This window comes from Myodes glareolus, chromosome 20 (genome assembly GCF_982192425.1).
Source record: "Myodes glareolus chromosome 20, mMyoGla1.1, whole genome shotgun sequence".
NCBI classification, from domain to species: domain Eukaryota; kingdom Metazoa; phylum Chordata; class Mammalia; order Rodentia; family Cricetidae; genus Myodes; species Myodes glareolus.
The window spans coordinates 65,541,602-65,556,457 of NC_142045.1; positions in this window are offsets into that span (position 1 = coordinate 65,541,602).

A 14,856-nucleotide genomic window follows, 5' to 3' on the forward strand; every position below is an offset into this window, starting at 1 on the left:
GTGAATGGAGTGTTACGTCACTTTCTACATGCTGTACTTTCAGAGAAAATAACTTTCCTTTGATAGCGCCTTAAGCTACTTACAAGCATTCACCAGCAACTCACATGAGTTTCTCTGAAAGAGAGGCAGTCTGTTCCAACACTTCAATTCACTGTGCGAAGTGACTGGAGTGTTTCTTCACTTTCTAAATGCTGTACTTTCAGAGAAAATCACTTTCCTTTGACACTGCCTTAAGCTACTTGCAAGCATTCACAAGAAACTCTCATGGGTTTCTCTGAAAGAGAAGCAGTCTGTTCCAACACTTCAATTCACTGTGCGAAGTGAATGGAGTGTTGCTTCAATTTCTCAATGCTGTACTTTCTGAGAAAATCACTTTCCTTTGAAAGTGCCTTAATCTACTTGCAAGCATTCACGAGCAACTCACATGAGTTTCTCTGAAAGAGAAGCAGTCTGTTCCAACACTTCAATTCACTGTGCAAAGTGAATGGGGTTTTGCTTCACTTTCTACATGCTGTACTTTCAGAGAAAATAACTTTCCTTTCATAGCGCCTTAAGCTACTTACAAGCATTCACCAGCAACTCACATGAGTTTCTCTGAAAGGGAATCAGTCTGTTCCAACTCTTCAATTCACTGTGCGAAGTGAATGGAGTGTTGCGTCACTTTCTAAATGCTGTAATTTCAGAGAAAATCACTTTCCTTTGAAAGTGCCTTAAGCTACTTACAAGCATTCACCAGCAACTCACATGAGTTTCTCTGAAAGAGAAGCAGTCTGTTCCAACACTTCAATTCACTGTGCAAAGTGAATGGAGTGTTGATTCACTTTCTAAATGCTGTACTTTCAGAGAAAATCACTTTCCTTTGAAACTGCCTTAAACTACTTACAAGCATTCACCAGCAACTCACATGAGTTTCTATGAAAGGGAATCAGTCTGTTCCAACTCTTCAATTCACTGTGCGAAGTGAATGGAGTGTTGCGTCACTTTCTAAACGCTGTACTTTCAGAGAAAATCACTTTCCTTTCAAAGTACCTTAAGCGACTTACAAGCATTCACCAGCAACTCACATGAGTTTCTCTGAAAGAGAAGCAGTCTGTTCCAACACTTCAATTCACTGTGCGAAGTCAATGTGTTGTTGTTTCACTTTCTAAATGCTGTACTTTCAGAGAAAATCACTTTCCTTTGAAACTGCCTTAAGCTACTTACAAGCATTCACCAGCAACTCACATTAATTTCTCTGAAACAGAAGCAGTCTGTTCCAACACTTCAATTCACTGTGTGATGTGAATGGAGTGTTGCGTCACTTTCTAAATCCTGTATTTTCAGAGAAAATCACTTTCCTTTGAAACTGCCTTAAGCTACTCACAAGCATTCACAAGAAACTCACATGGATTTCCCTGAAAGAGAAGCAGTCTGTTCCAACATTTCAATTCACTGTGCGAAGTGAATGGAGTGTTGCTTCACTTTCTAAATGCGCTCCTCTTAGAGAAAATCACTCTCTTTTGAAACTACCTGAAGTGACTTACAAGCATTCACAAGAAATTCACATCTGTTTCTCTGAAAGAGAAGCAGTCTGTTCCAACACTTCAATTCACTGTGCAAAGTGAATGGAGTGTTCCTTCACATTTTAAATGCTGTCCTTTCAGAGAAAATCACTTTCCTTAGAACATGCCTTAAACTACTTACAAGCATTCACAAAAAACTCACATCCGTTTCTCTGAAAGAGAAGCAGTCTGTTCCAACACTTCAATTCACTCTGCGAAGTGAATGTAGGGTTGCTTCACTTTCTAAATTCTGTACCTTCAGAAAAAATTACTTTCCTTTGACACTGCCTTAAGCTACCTAAAAGCATTCACCAGCATCTCACATGCATTTCTCTGAAAGAGAAGCAGTCTGTTCCAATGCTCCAATTCAATGTGCGAAGTGAATGGAGTGTTACTTCACTTTCTAAATGCTGTAGTTTCAGAGAAAATCACTTTCTTTAAAAGTGCCTTAAGATAATTATAAGCATTCACAAGAAACTCACATGCATTTCTCTGAAAGAGAAGCACTCTGTTCCAACACTTCAATTCACTGTTCAAAGTGAATGGAGTGTTGCTTCACTTTCTAAATTCTGTAATTTCAGAGAAAATCACTTTCCTTTGAAAGTGCCTTAAGCTACTTATAAGCATTCACCAGCAACTCACATGAGTTTCTCTGAAAGAGAAGCAGTCTGTTCCAACACTTCAATTCACTGTGCAAAGTGAATGGAGTGTTGATTCACTTTCTAAATACTGTACTTTCAGAGAAAATCACTTTCCTTTGAAATTCCCTTAAACTACTTACAAGCATTCACCAGCAACTCACTTGAGTTTCTCTGAAAGGGAATCAGTCTGCTCCAACTCTTCAATTCACTGTGCGAAGGGAATGGAGTGTTGCGTCACTTTCTAAACGCTGTGTTTCAGAGAAAATCACTTTCCTTTCAAAGTACCTTAAGCGACTTACAAGCATTCACCAGCAACTCACATGAGTTTCTTTGAAAGAGAAGCAGTCTGTTCCAACACTTCAATTCACTGTGCGAAGTCAATGTGTTGTTGTTTCACTTTCTAAATGCTGTACTTTCAGAGAAAATCACTTTCCTTTGAAACTGCCTTAAGCTACTTACAAGCATTCACCAGCAACTCACATTAGTTTCTCTGAAACAGAAGCAGTCTATTTCAACACTTCAATTCACTGTGGGAAGTGAATGGAGTGTTGCGTCACATTCTAAATCCTGTATTTTCAAAGAAAATCACTTTCCTTTGACACTGCCTTAAGCTACTTACAAGCATTCACCAGCAACTCACATGAGTTTCTTTGAAAGAGATGCAGTATGTTCCAACACTTCAGTTCACAGTGAGAAGTGAATGGAGTATTGCTTCACTTTCTAAATGCTGTCCTTTCAGAGAAAATCACTTTCCTTTGAAAGTGCCTTAAGCTACTTACAAGCATTCACAAGAAACTCACATGCATTTCCCTGAAAGAGAAGCAGTCTGTTCCAACACTTCAATTCACTGTGCAAAGTGAATGGAGTGTTCCTTCACATTTTAAATGCTGTCCTTTCAGAGTAAATCACTTTCCTTTGAACGTGCCTTAAACTACTTACAAGCATTCACGAAAAACTCACATCCGTTTCTCTGAAAGAGAAGCAGTCTGTTCCAACACTTCAATTCACTGTTCGAAGTGAATGGAGTGTTCCTTCACTTTCTAAATGCTGTACCTTCAGAAAAAATCACTTTCCTTTGTCACTGCCTTAAGCTACCTACAAGCATTCACCAGCATCTCACATGACTTTCTCTGAAAGAGAAGCAGTCTGTTCCAACACTTCAATTCACTGTGCGAAGTCAATGGAGTGTTACTTCACTTTCTAAATGCTGTAGTCACAGAGAAAATCACTTTCCTTTGAATGTGCCTTAAGTTACTTACAAGCATTCACAAGAAACTCACATGCGTTGCTCTGAAAGAGAAGCAGTCGGTTCCAACACTTCAATTCACTGTGCTAAGTAAATGGAGTGTTACTTCACTTTCTAAATGCTGTACTTTCAGAGAAAATCACTTTCCTTTGAAACTGCCTTAAGCTACTTATAAGCATTCACAAGAAACTAACATGCGTTTCTCTGAAAGAGAAGCAGTCGGTTCCAACACTTCAATTCACTGTGCTAAGTAAATGGAGTGTTACTTCACTTTCTAAATGCTGTCCTTTCAGAGAAAATCACTTTCCTTAGAACATGCCTTAAACTACTTACAAGCATTCACAAAAAACTCACATCCGTTTCTCTGAAAGAGAAGCAGTCTGTTCCAACACTTCAATTCACTGTTCGAAGTGAATGGAGTGTTTCTTCACTTTCTAAATTCTGTACCTTCAGAAAAAATTACTTTCCTTTGACACTGCCTTAAGCTACCTAAAAGCATTCACCAGCATCTCACATGCATTTCTCTGAAAGAGAAGCAGTCTGTTCCAATGCTCCAATTCAATGTGCGAAGTGAATGGAGTGTTACTTCACTTTCTTAATGCTGTACTTTCAGAGAAAATCACTTTCTTTAAAAGTGCCTTAAGATAATTATAAGCATTCACAAGAAACTCACATGCATTTCTCTGAAAGGGAAGCAGTCTGTTCCAACACTTCAATTCACTCTGCGAAGTGAATGGAGGGTTGATTCACTCTCTAAATGCTGTACTTTCAGCGAAAATCACTTTCCTTTGATAGTGCCTTAAGCTACTTACAAGCATTCACCAGCAACTCACATGAGTTTCTCTGAAGGAGAAGCAGTCTGTTCCAACACTTCAATTCACTGTGAGAAGTCAATGTGTTGTTGTTTCACTTTCTAAATGCTGTATTTTCAGAGAAAATCACTTTCCTTTGATACTGCCTTAAGCTACTTACAAGCATTCACAAGAAACTCACATGCATTTCTCTGAAATAGAAGCACTCTGTTCCAACACTTCAATTCACTGTGCGAAGTGAATGGAGTATTGCTTCACTTTCTAAATGCTGTAATTTCAGAGAAAATCACTTTCCTTTGAAAGTGCCTTAAGCTACTTACAAGCATTCACCAGCAACTCACATGAGTTTCTCTGAAAGAGAAGCAGTCTGTTCCAACACTTCAATTCACTGTGCAAAGTGAATGGAGTGTTGATTCACTTTCTAAATGCTGTACTTTCAGAGAAAAACACTTTCCTTTGAAACTCCCTTAAACTACTTACAAGAATTCACCAGCAACTCACTTGAGTTTCTCTGAAAGGGAATCAGTCTGTTCCAACTCTTCAATTCACTGTGCGAAGTGAATGGAGTGTTGCGTCACTTTCTAAACGCTGTGTTTCAGAGAAAATCACTTTCCTTTCAAAGTACCTTAAGCGACTTACAAGCATTCACCAGCAACTCACATGAGTTTCTTTGAAAGAGAAGCAGTCTGTTCCAACACTTCAATTCACTGTGCGAAGTCAATGTGTTGTTGTTTCACTTTCTAAATGCTGTACTTTCAGAGAAAATCACTTTCCTTTGAAACTGCCTTAAGCTACTTACAAGCATTCACCAGCAACTCACATTAGTTTCTCTGAAACAGAAGCAGTCTGTTCCAACATTTCAATTCACTGTGTGAAGTGAATGGAGTGTTGCGTCACTTTCTAAATCCTGTATTTTCAGAGAAAATCACTTTCCTTTGACACTGCCTTAAGCTACTTACAAGCATTCACCAGCAACTCACATGAGTTTCTTTGAAAGTGATGCAGTCTGTTCCAACACTTCAGTTCACAGTGAGAAGTGAATGGAGTATTGCTTCACTTTCTAAATGCTGTCCTTTCAGAGAAAATCACTTTCCTTTGAAACTGCCTTAAGCTACTTACAAGCATTCACAAGAAACTCACATGCATTTCCCTGAAAGAGAAGCAGTCAGTTCCAACACTTCAATTCACTGTGCGAAGTGAATGGAGTGTTGCTTCACTTTCTAAATGCGCTCCTTTTAGAGAAAATCACTCACTTTTGAAACTACCTGAAGTGACTTACAAGCGTTCACAAGAAACTCACATCTGTTTCTCTGAAAGAACAGCAGTCTGTTCCAACACTTCAATTCACTGTGCGAAGTGAATGTGTTGTTGTTTCACTTTCTAAATGCTGTACTTTCAGAGAAAATCACTTTCCTTTGAAACTGCCTTAAGCTACTTACAAGCATTCACCAGCAACTCACATTAGTTTCTCTGAAACAGAAGCAGTCTGTTCCAACATTTCAATTCACTGTGTGAAGTGAATGGAGTGTTGCGTCACTTTCTAAATCCTGTATTTTCAGAGAAAATTACTTTCCTTTGACACTGCCTTAAGCTACTTACAAGCATTCACCAGCAACTCACATGAGTTTCTTTGAAAGTGATGCAGTCTGTTCCAACACTTCAGTTCACAGTGAGAAGTGAATGGAGTATTGCTTCACTTTCTAAATGCTGTCCTTTCAGAGAAAATCACTTTCCTTTGAAAGTGCCTTAAGCTACTTACAAGCATTCACAAGAAACTCACATGCATTTTCCTGAAGGAGAAGCAGTCTGTTCCAACACTTCAATTCACTGTGCGAAGTGAATGGAGTGTTGCTTCACTTTCTAAATGCGCTCCTTTTAGAGAAAATCACTCACTTTTGAAACTACCTGAAGTGACTTACAAGCATTCACAAGAATCTCACATCTGTTTCTCTGAAAGAAAAGCAGTCTGTTCCAAAACTTCAATTCACTGTGCAAAGTGAATGGAGTGTTCCTTCACATTTTAAATGCTGTCCTTTCAGAGAAAATCACTTTCCTTTGAACGTGCCTTAAACTACTTACAAGCATTCACAAAAAACTCACATGCATTTCCCTGAAAGAGAAGCAGTCTGTTCCAACACTTCAATTTACTGTGCGAAGTCAATGGAGTGTTACTTCACTTTCTAAATGCTGTAGTCACAGAGAAAATCACTTTCCTTTGAATGTGCCTTAAGTTACTTACAAGCATTCACAAGAAACTCACATGCGTTGCTCTGAAAGAGAAGCAGTCTGTTCCAACACTTCAATTCACTGTGCTAAGTAAATGGAGTGTTACTTCACTTTCTAAATGCTGTAGTCACAGAGAAAATCACTTTCCTTTGAATGTGCCTTAAGCTACTTATGAGCATTCACAAGAAACTAACATGCGTTTCTCTGAAAGAGAAGCAGTCTGTTCCAACACTTCAATTCACTGTGCGAAGTGAATGGAGTGTTACGTCACTTTCTACATGCTGTACTTTCAGAGAAAATAACTTTCCTTTGATAGCGCCTTAAGCTACTTACAAGCATTCACCAGCAACTCACATGAGTTTCTCTGAAAGAGAGGCAGTCTGTTCCAACACTTCAATTCACTGTGCGAAGTGACTGGAGTGTTTCTTCACTTTCTAAATGCTGTACTTTCAGAGAAAATCACTTTCCTTTGACACTGCCTTAAGCTACTTGCAAGCATTCACAAGAAACTCTCATGTGTTTCTCTGAAAGAGAAGCAGTCTGTTCCAACACTTCAATTCACTGTGCGAAGTGAATGGAGTGTTGCTTCAATTTCTCAATGCTGTACTTTCTGAGAAAATCACTTTCCTTTGAAAGTGCCTTAATCTACTTGCAAGCATTCACGAGCAACTCACATGAGTTTCTCTGAAAGAGAAGCAGTCTGTTCCAACACTTCAATTCACTGTGCAATGTGAATGGAGTTTTGCTTCACTTTCTACATGCTGTACTTTCAGAGAAAATAACTTTCCTTTCATAGCGCCTTAAGCTACTTACTCGCATTCACCTGCAACTCACATGAGTTTCTCTGAAAGAGAGGCAGTCTGTTCCAACACTTCAATTCACTGTGCAAAGTGAATGGAGTGTTCCTTCACATTTTAAATGCTGTCCTTTCAGAGAAAATCACTTTCCTTTGAACGTGCCTTAAACTACTTGCAAGCATTCACCAGCAACTCACATGAGTTTCTTTGAAAGAGATGCAGTCTGTTCCAACACTTCAGTTCACAGTGAGAAGTGAATGGAGTATTGCTTCACTTTCTAAATGCGCTCCTTTTAGAGAAAATCACTCACTTTTGAAACTACCTGACGTGACTTACAAGCATTCACAAGAAACTCACATCTGTTTCTCTGAAAGAACAGCAGTCTGTTCCAACACTTCAATTCACTGTGCAAAGTGAATGGAGTGTTCCTTCACATTTTAAATGCTGTCCTTTCAGAGAAAATCACTTTCCTTTGAACGTGCCTTAAACTACTTACAAGCATTCACAAAAAACTCACATCCGTTTCTCTGAAAGAGAAGCAGTCTGTTCCAACACTTCAATTCACTGTGCGGAGTGAATGTGTTGTTGTTTCACTTTCTAAATGCTGTACTTTCAGAGAAAATCACTCTTCTTTTAAAGTACCTTAAGCTACTAAAAGCATTCACCAACAACTCTCATGCATTACTCTGAAATAGAAGCAGTCTGTTCCAACACTTCAATTCAATGTGCGAAGTGAATGTAGTGTGGCTTCACTTTTTAAATGCTGTACTTTCAGAGAAAATCACTGTCCTTTGAAACTGCCTTAAGCTACATACAAGCATTCACAAGCAACTCACATGCATTTCTCTGAAAGAGGAGCAGTCTGTTCCAACACTTCAATTCATTGTGCAAAGTGAATGGAGTGTTGCTTCACTTTCAAAATGCTGTGCTTTCAGAGAAAATCACTTTCTTTTGAAACAGCCTTAAGCTGCCTACAAGCATTCAACAGCAACTCACATGCATTTCTCTGAAAGAGAAGCAGTCTGTTCCAACACTTCAATTCACTGTGCGAAAGGAAAGGAGTGTTGCTTCACTTTCTAAATCCTGTACTTTCAGAGAAAATCACTTTCTTTGAAAGTGCCTGAACATAATTATAAGCATTCACAAGAAACTCATATGCATTTCTCTGAAAGAGAAGCAGTCTGTTCCAACACTTCAATTCACTGTGCGAAGTGAATGGATGGTTGATTCACTTTCTAAATGCTGTACATTCAGAGAAAATCACTTTCCTTTGAAACTGCCTTAAACTACTTACAAGCATTCACCAGCAATTCACATGAGTTTCTCTGATAGATTAGGAGTCTGTTCCAACACTTCAATTCACTGTGCGAAGTTAATGGAGTGTTGCTTCACATTCTAAATGCTGAACTTTCAGAGAAAATCACTTTCCTTTGAAACTGCCTTAAGATACTTACAAGCATTCACCAGCAACTCACATGAGTTTCTCTGAAAGAGAAGCAGTCTGTTCCAACACTTCAATTCACTGTGCGAAGTGAATGTATTGTTGTTTCACTTTCTAAATGCTGTATTTTCAGAAAAAATCACTTTCCTTTGATACTGCCTTAAGCTACTTACAAGCATTCACAAGAAACTCACATGCATTTCTCTGAAAGAGAAGCAGTCTGTTCCAACACTTCAGTTCACTGTGCGAAGTGAATGGAGTGTTGCTTCACTTTCTAAATGCTGTAATTTCAGAGAAAATCACTTTCCTTTGAAAGTGTTTTAAGCTACTTTCAAGCATTCACCAGCAACTCACATGAAATTCCCTGAAAGAGAAGCAGTCTGTTCCAACACTTCAATTCACTGTGCAAAGTGAATGGAGTGTTGCTTCACTTTCTAAATGCTCTACTCTCAGAGATAATCACTTTCCTTTGAAACTGCCTTAAACTACTTACAAGCATTCACCAGCAACTCACATGAGTTTCTCTGAAAGGGAAGCACTCTGTTCCAACTCTTCAATTCACTGTGCGAAGTGAATGGAGTGTTGTGTCACTTTCGAAATGCTGTACTTGCAGAGAAAATCACTTTCCTTTCAAAGTACCTTAAGCTACTTACAAGCATTCACCAGCAACTCACATGAGTTTCTCTGAAAGAGAAGCAGTCTATTCCAACACTTCAATTCACTGTGTGAAGTGAATGGAGTGTTCCGTCACTTTCTTAATCCTGTACTTTCAGAGAAAATCACTTTCTTTGAAAGTGCCTTAAGCTTCTTACAAGCATTCACTAGCAACTCACATGAGTTTCTCTGAAAGAGAAGCAGTCTGTTCCAACACTTCAATTCACTGTGCAAAGTGAATGGAGTGTTGCTTCACTTTCTAAATGCTGTACTTTCAGAGAAAATCACTCTCCTTTGAAACTGCCTTAAGCTACTTACAAGCATTCACCAGCAACTCACATGAGTTTCTTTGAAAGAGAAGCCGTCTCTTCCAACACTTCAATTCACTGTGTGAAGTGAATGGAGTGTTGCTTCACTTTCTAAATGCTGTACTTTCAGAGAAAATCACTTTCCTTTCAAAGTACCTTAAGGTACTTAGAAGCATTCACCAGCAACTCACATGAGTTTCTCTGAAAGAGAAGCAGTCTGTTCCAACACTTCAATTCATTGTGCGAAGTGAATGTGTATTTGTTTCACTTTCTAAAGGCTGTACTTTCAAAGAAAATCACTACTTTGAAACTGCCTTAAGCTACTTACAAGCATTAACCAGCAACTAACATACATTTCTCTGAAAGAGAAGCAGTCTGTTCCAACACTTCAATTCACTGTGCGAAGTGAATGGAGTGTTGCTTCACTTTCTAAATGCTGTACTTTCAGAGAAAATCACTTTCCTTTGAAACTGTCTTAAGCTACTTACAAGCATTCACCAGCAACTCACATCAGTTTCTCTGAAGCAGAAGTATTCTGTTCCAACACTTCAATTCACAGTGCAATGTGAATGGAGTGTTGCTTCGCTTTCTAAATGCTGTACTTTCAGAGAAAATCACTTTCCTTTGAAACTGCCTTCAACTCCTTACAAGCATTCACCAGGAACTCACATGAGTTTCTCTGAAAGAGAAGAAGTCTGTTCCAATTCTTCAATTCACTGTGTGAAGTGAATGGAGTCTTGCGTCACTTTCTAAATGCTGTACTTTCAGAGAAAATCACTTTCCTTTCAAAGTACCTTAAGCTACTTACAAGCATTCACCAGCAACTCACATGAGTTTCTCTGAAAGAGAAGCAGTCTGTTCCAACACTACAATTCATTGTGCAAAGTGAATGTGTTGTTGTTTCACTTTCTAAATGCTGTACTCTCAGAGAAAATCACTTTCCTTTGAAACTGCCTTAAGCTACTTACAAGCATTCACCAGTAACTCACATACAATTCTCTGAAAGAGAAGCATTCTGTTCCAACACTTCAATTCACTGTGCGAAGTGAATGGAGTGTTGCTTCACTTTCTAAATGCTGTATATTCAGAGAAAATCACTTTCCTTTGAAACTGCCTTAAGGTACTTACAAGCATTCACCAGCAACTCACGTGAGTTTCTCTGAAAGAGAAGCAGTCTGTTCCAACACTTCAATTCGCTGTGTGAAGTGAATGGCGTGTTGCGTCACTTTCTAAAAGCTGTACTTTCAGATAAAATCACTTTCCTTTGAAACTGCCTTAAGCTACTTACAAGCATTTACCAGCAACTCACATGAGTTTCTCTGAAAGAGAAGCAGTCTGTTCCAACACTTCAATTCACTGTGCGGAGTGAATGTGTTGTTGTTTCACTTTCTAAATGCTGTACTTTCAGAGAAAATCACTCTTCTTTTAACGTGCCTTAAGCTACTAAAAGCATTCACCAACAGCTCTCATGCATTACTCTGAAATAGAAGCAGTCTGTTCCAACACTTCAATTCACTGTGCAAAGTGAATGGAGTGTGGCTTCACTTTTTAAATGCTGTACTTTCAGAGAAAATCACTGTCCTTTGAAACTGCCTTAAGCTACATACAAGCATTCACAAGCAACTCACACGCATTTCTCTGAAAGAGGAGAAGTCTGTTCCAACACTTCAATTCATTGTGCAAAGTGAATGGAGTGTTGCTTCACTTTCAAAATGCTGTGCTTTCAGAGAAAATCACTTTCCTTTGAAACAGCCTTAAGCTACCTACAAGCATTCAACAGCAACTCACATGCATTTCTCTGAAAGAGAAGCAGTCTGTTCCAACACTTCAATTCACTGTGCGAAATGAAAGGAGTGTTGCTTCACTTTCTAAATGCTGTACTTTCACAGAAAATCACTTTCTTTGAAAGTGCCTGAACATAATTATAAGCATTTACAAGAAACTCACATGCATTTCTCTGAAAGAGAAGCAATCTGTTCCAACACTTCAATTCACTGTGCGAAGTGAATGGATGGTTGATTTACTTTCTAAATGCTGTACATTCAGAGAAAATCACTTTCCTTTGAAACTGCCTTAAGCTACTTACAAGCATTCGCCAGCAATTCACATGAGTTTCTCTGAAAGATTAGGAGTCTGTTCCAACTCTTCAATTCACTGTGCGAAGTTAATGGAGTGTTGCTTCACTTTCTAAATGCTGAACTTTCAGAGAAAATCACTTTCCTTTGAAACTGCCTTAAGCTACTTACAAGCATTCACCAGCAACTCGCATGAGTTTCTCTGAAAGAGGAAGAGTCTGTTCCAACACTTCAATTCACTGTGCGAAGTGAATGTATTGTTGTTTCACTTTCTACATGCTGTATTTTCAGAAAAAATCTCTTTCCTTTGATACTGCCTTAAGCTACTTACAAGCATTCACAAGAAACTCACATGCATTTCTCTGAAAGAGAAGCAGTCTGTTCCAACACTTCACTTCACTGTGCGAAGTGAATGGAGTGTTGCTTCACTTTCTAAATGCTGTACTTTCAGAGAAAATCACTTTCCTTTGAAACCGCCTTGAACTACTTACATGCATTCACCATCAGCTCACATGAGTTTCTCTGAAAGAGAAGCAATCTGTTCCAACTCTTCAATTCACTGTGCGAAGTGCATGGAGTGTTGAGTCACTTTCTAAATGCTGTACTTTCAGAGAAAATCACTTTCCTTTGAAAGTGCCTTAAGCTACTTACAAGCATTCCCCAGCAACTCACATGCATTTTTCAGAAAGAGAAGCAGTCTGTTCCAACACTTCAATTCACTCTGCGAAGTGAATGTGTTGTTTCACATTCTAAATGCTGTACTTTCAGAGAAAATCACTTTCCTCTGAAACTGCCTTAAGCTACTTACAAGCATTCACCAGCAACTCACATGCATTTCTCTGAAAGAGAAGCAGTCTGTTCCAACACTTCAATTCACTGTGCGAAATGACTGGAGTGTTGCTTCACTTTCTAAATGCTGTACTTTCAGAAAAAATCACTTTCTTTGAAAGTGCCTGAACATAATTTTAAGCATTCACAAGAAATTCACATACATTTCTCTGAAAGAGAAGCAGTCTGTTCCAACACTTCAATTCACTGTGCGAAGTGAATGGAGTGTTGCTTAACTTTCTAAATGCTGTACTTTCAGAGAAAATCACTTTCCTTTGAAACTGCCTTAAGCTACTTTCAAGCATTCACCAACAACTCACATGAAATTCCCTGAAAGAGAAGCAGTCTGTTCCAACACTTCAATTCACTGTGCAAAGTGAATGGAGTGTTGCTTCACTTTCTAAATGCTGTACTTTCAGAGAAAATCACTTTCCTTTGAAACTGCCTTAAACTACTTACAAGCATTCACCAGCAACTCACATGAGTTTCTCTGAAAGGGAAGCACTCTGTTCCAACTCTTCAATTCACTGTGCGAAGTGAATGGAGTGTTGTGTCACTTTCGAAATGCTGTACTTGCAGAGAAAATCACTTTCCTTTCAAAGTACCTTAAGCTACTTACAAGCATTCACCAGCAACTCACATGAGTTTCTCTGAAAGAGAAGCAGTCTGTTCCAACACTTCAATTCACTGTGTGAAGTGAATGGAGTGTTCCGTCACTTTCTTAATCCTGTACTTTCAGAGAAAATCACTTTCCTATGAAAGTGCCTTAAGCTACTTACAAGCATTCACCAGCAACTCACATGAGTTTCTCTGAAAGAGAAGCAGTCTGTTCCAACACTTCAATTCAGTGTGCGAAGTGAATGTGTTGTTGTTTCGTTTTCTAAATGCTGTACTTTCAGAGAAAATCACTCTTCTTTGAATGTGCCTTAAGCTACTTACAAGCATTCACCAACAACTCTCATGCATTACTCTGAAAGAGAAGCAGTCTGTTCCAGTACTTCAATTCAATGTGCGAAGTGAATGGAGTGTTGTTTCACTTTCTAAATGCTGTACTTTCAGAGAATATCACTTTCTTTGAAAGTGCCTTAAGCTTCTTACAAGCATTCACTAGCAACTCACATGAGTTTCTCTGAAAGAGAAGCAGTCTGTTCCAACACTTCAATTCACTGTGAGAAGTGAATGTGTTGTTGTTTCACTTTCTAAATGCTGTATTTTCAGAGAAAATCACTTTCCTTTGATACTGCCTTAAGCTACTTACAAGCATTCACAAGAAACTCACATGCGTTTCTCTGAAAGAGAAGCACTCTGTTCCAACACTTCAATTCACTGTGCGAAGTGAATGGAGTGTTGCTTCACTTTCTAAATGCTGTAATTTCAGAGAAAATAACTTTCCTTTGATAGCGCCTTAAGCTACTTACAAGCATTCACCAGCAACTCACATGAGTTTCTCTGAAAGAGAGGCAGTCTGTTCCAACACTTCAATTCACTGTGCGAAGTGACTGGAGTGTTGCTTCACTTTCTAAATGCTGTACTTTCAGAGAAAATCACTTTCCTTTGACACTGCCTTAAGCTACTTGCAAGCATTCACAAGAAACTCTCATGGGTTTCTCTGAAAGAGAAGCAGTCTGTTCCAACACTTCAATTCACTGTGTGAAGTGAATGGAGTGTTGCTTCTATTTCTAAATGATGTACTTTCAGAGAAAATCACTTTCCTTTGAAACTGCCTTAAGCTACTTACAAGCATTCACCAGCAACTCACATGAGTTTCTCTGAAAGAGAAGCAATCTGTTCCAACACTTCAATTCACTGTGCGAAGTGAATGTGTTGTTGTTTCGTTTTCTAAATGCTGTACTTTCAGAGAAAATCACTCTTCTTTGAAAGTGTCTTAAGCTACTTACAAGCATTCACCAGCAACTCACATGAGTTTCTCTGAAAGGGAATCAGTCTGTTCCAACTCTTCAATTCACTGTGCGAAGTGAATGGAGTGTTGCGTCACTTTCTAAACGCTGTACTTTCAGAGAAAATCACTTTCCTCTCAAAGTACCTTAAGCGACTTACAAGCATTCACCAGCAACTCACATGAGTTTCTCTGAAAGAGAAGCAGTCTGTTCCAACACTTCAATTCACTGTGCGAAGTCAATGTGTTGTTGTTTCACTTTCTAAATGCTGTACTTTCAGAGAAAATCACTTTCCTTTGAATCTGCCTTAAGTTACTTACAAGCATTCACCAGCAACTCACATTAGTTTCTCTGAAACAGAAGCAGTCTGTTCCAACACTTCAATTCAC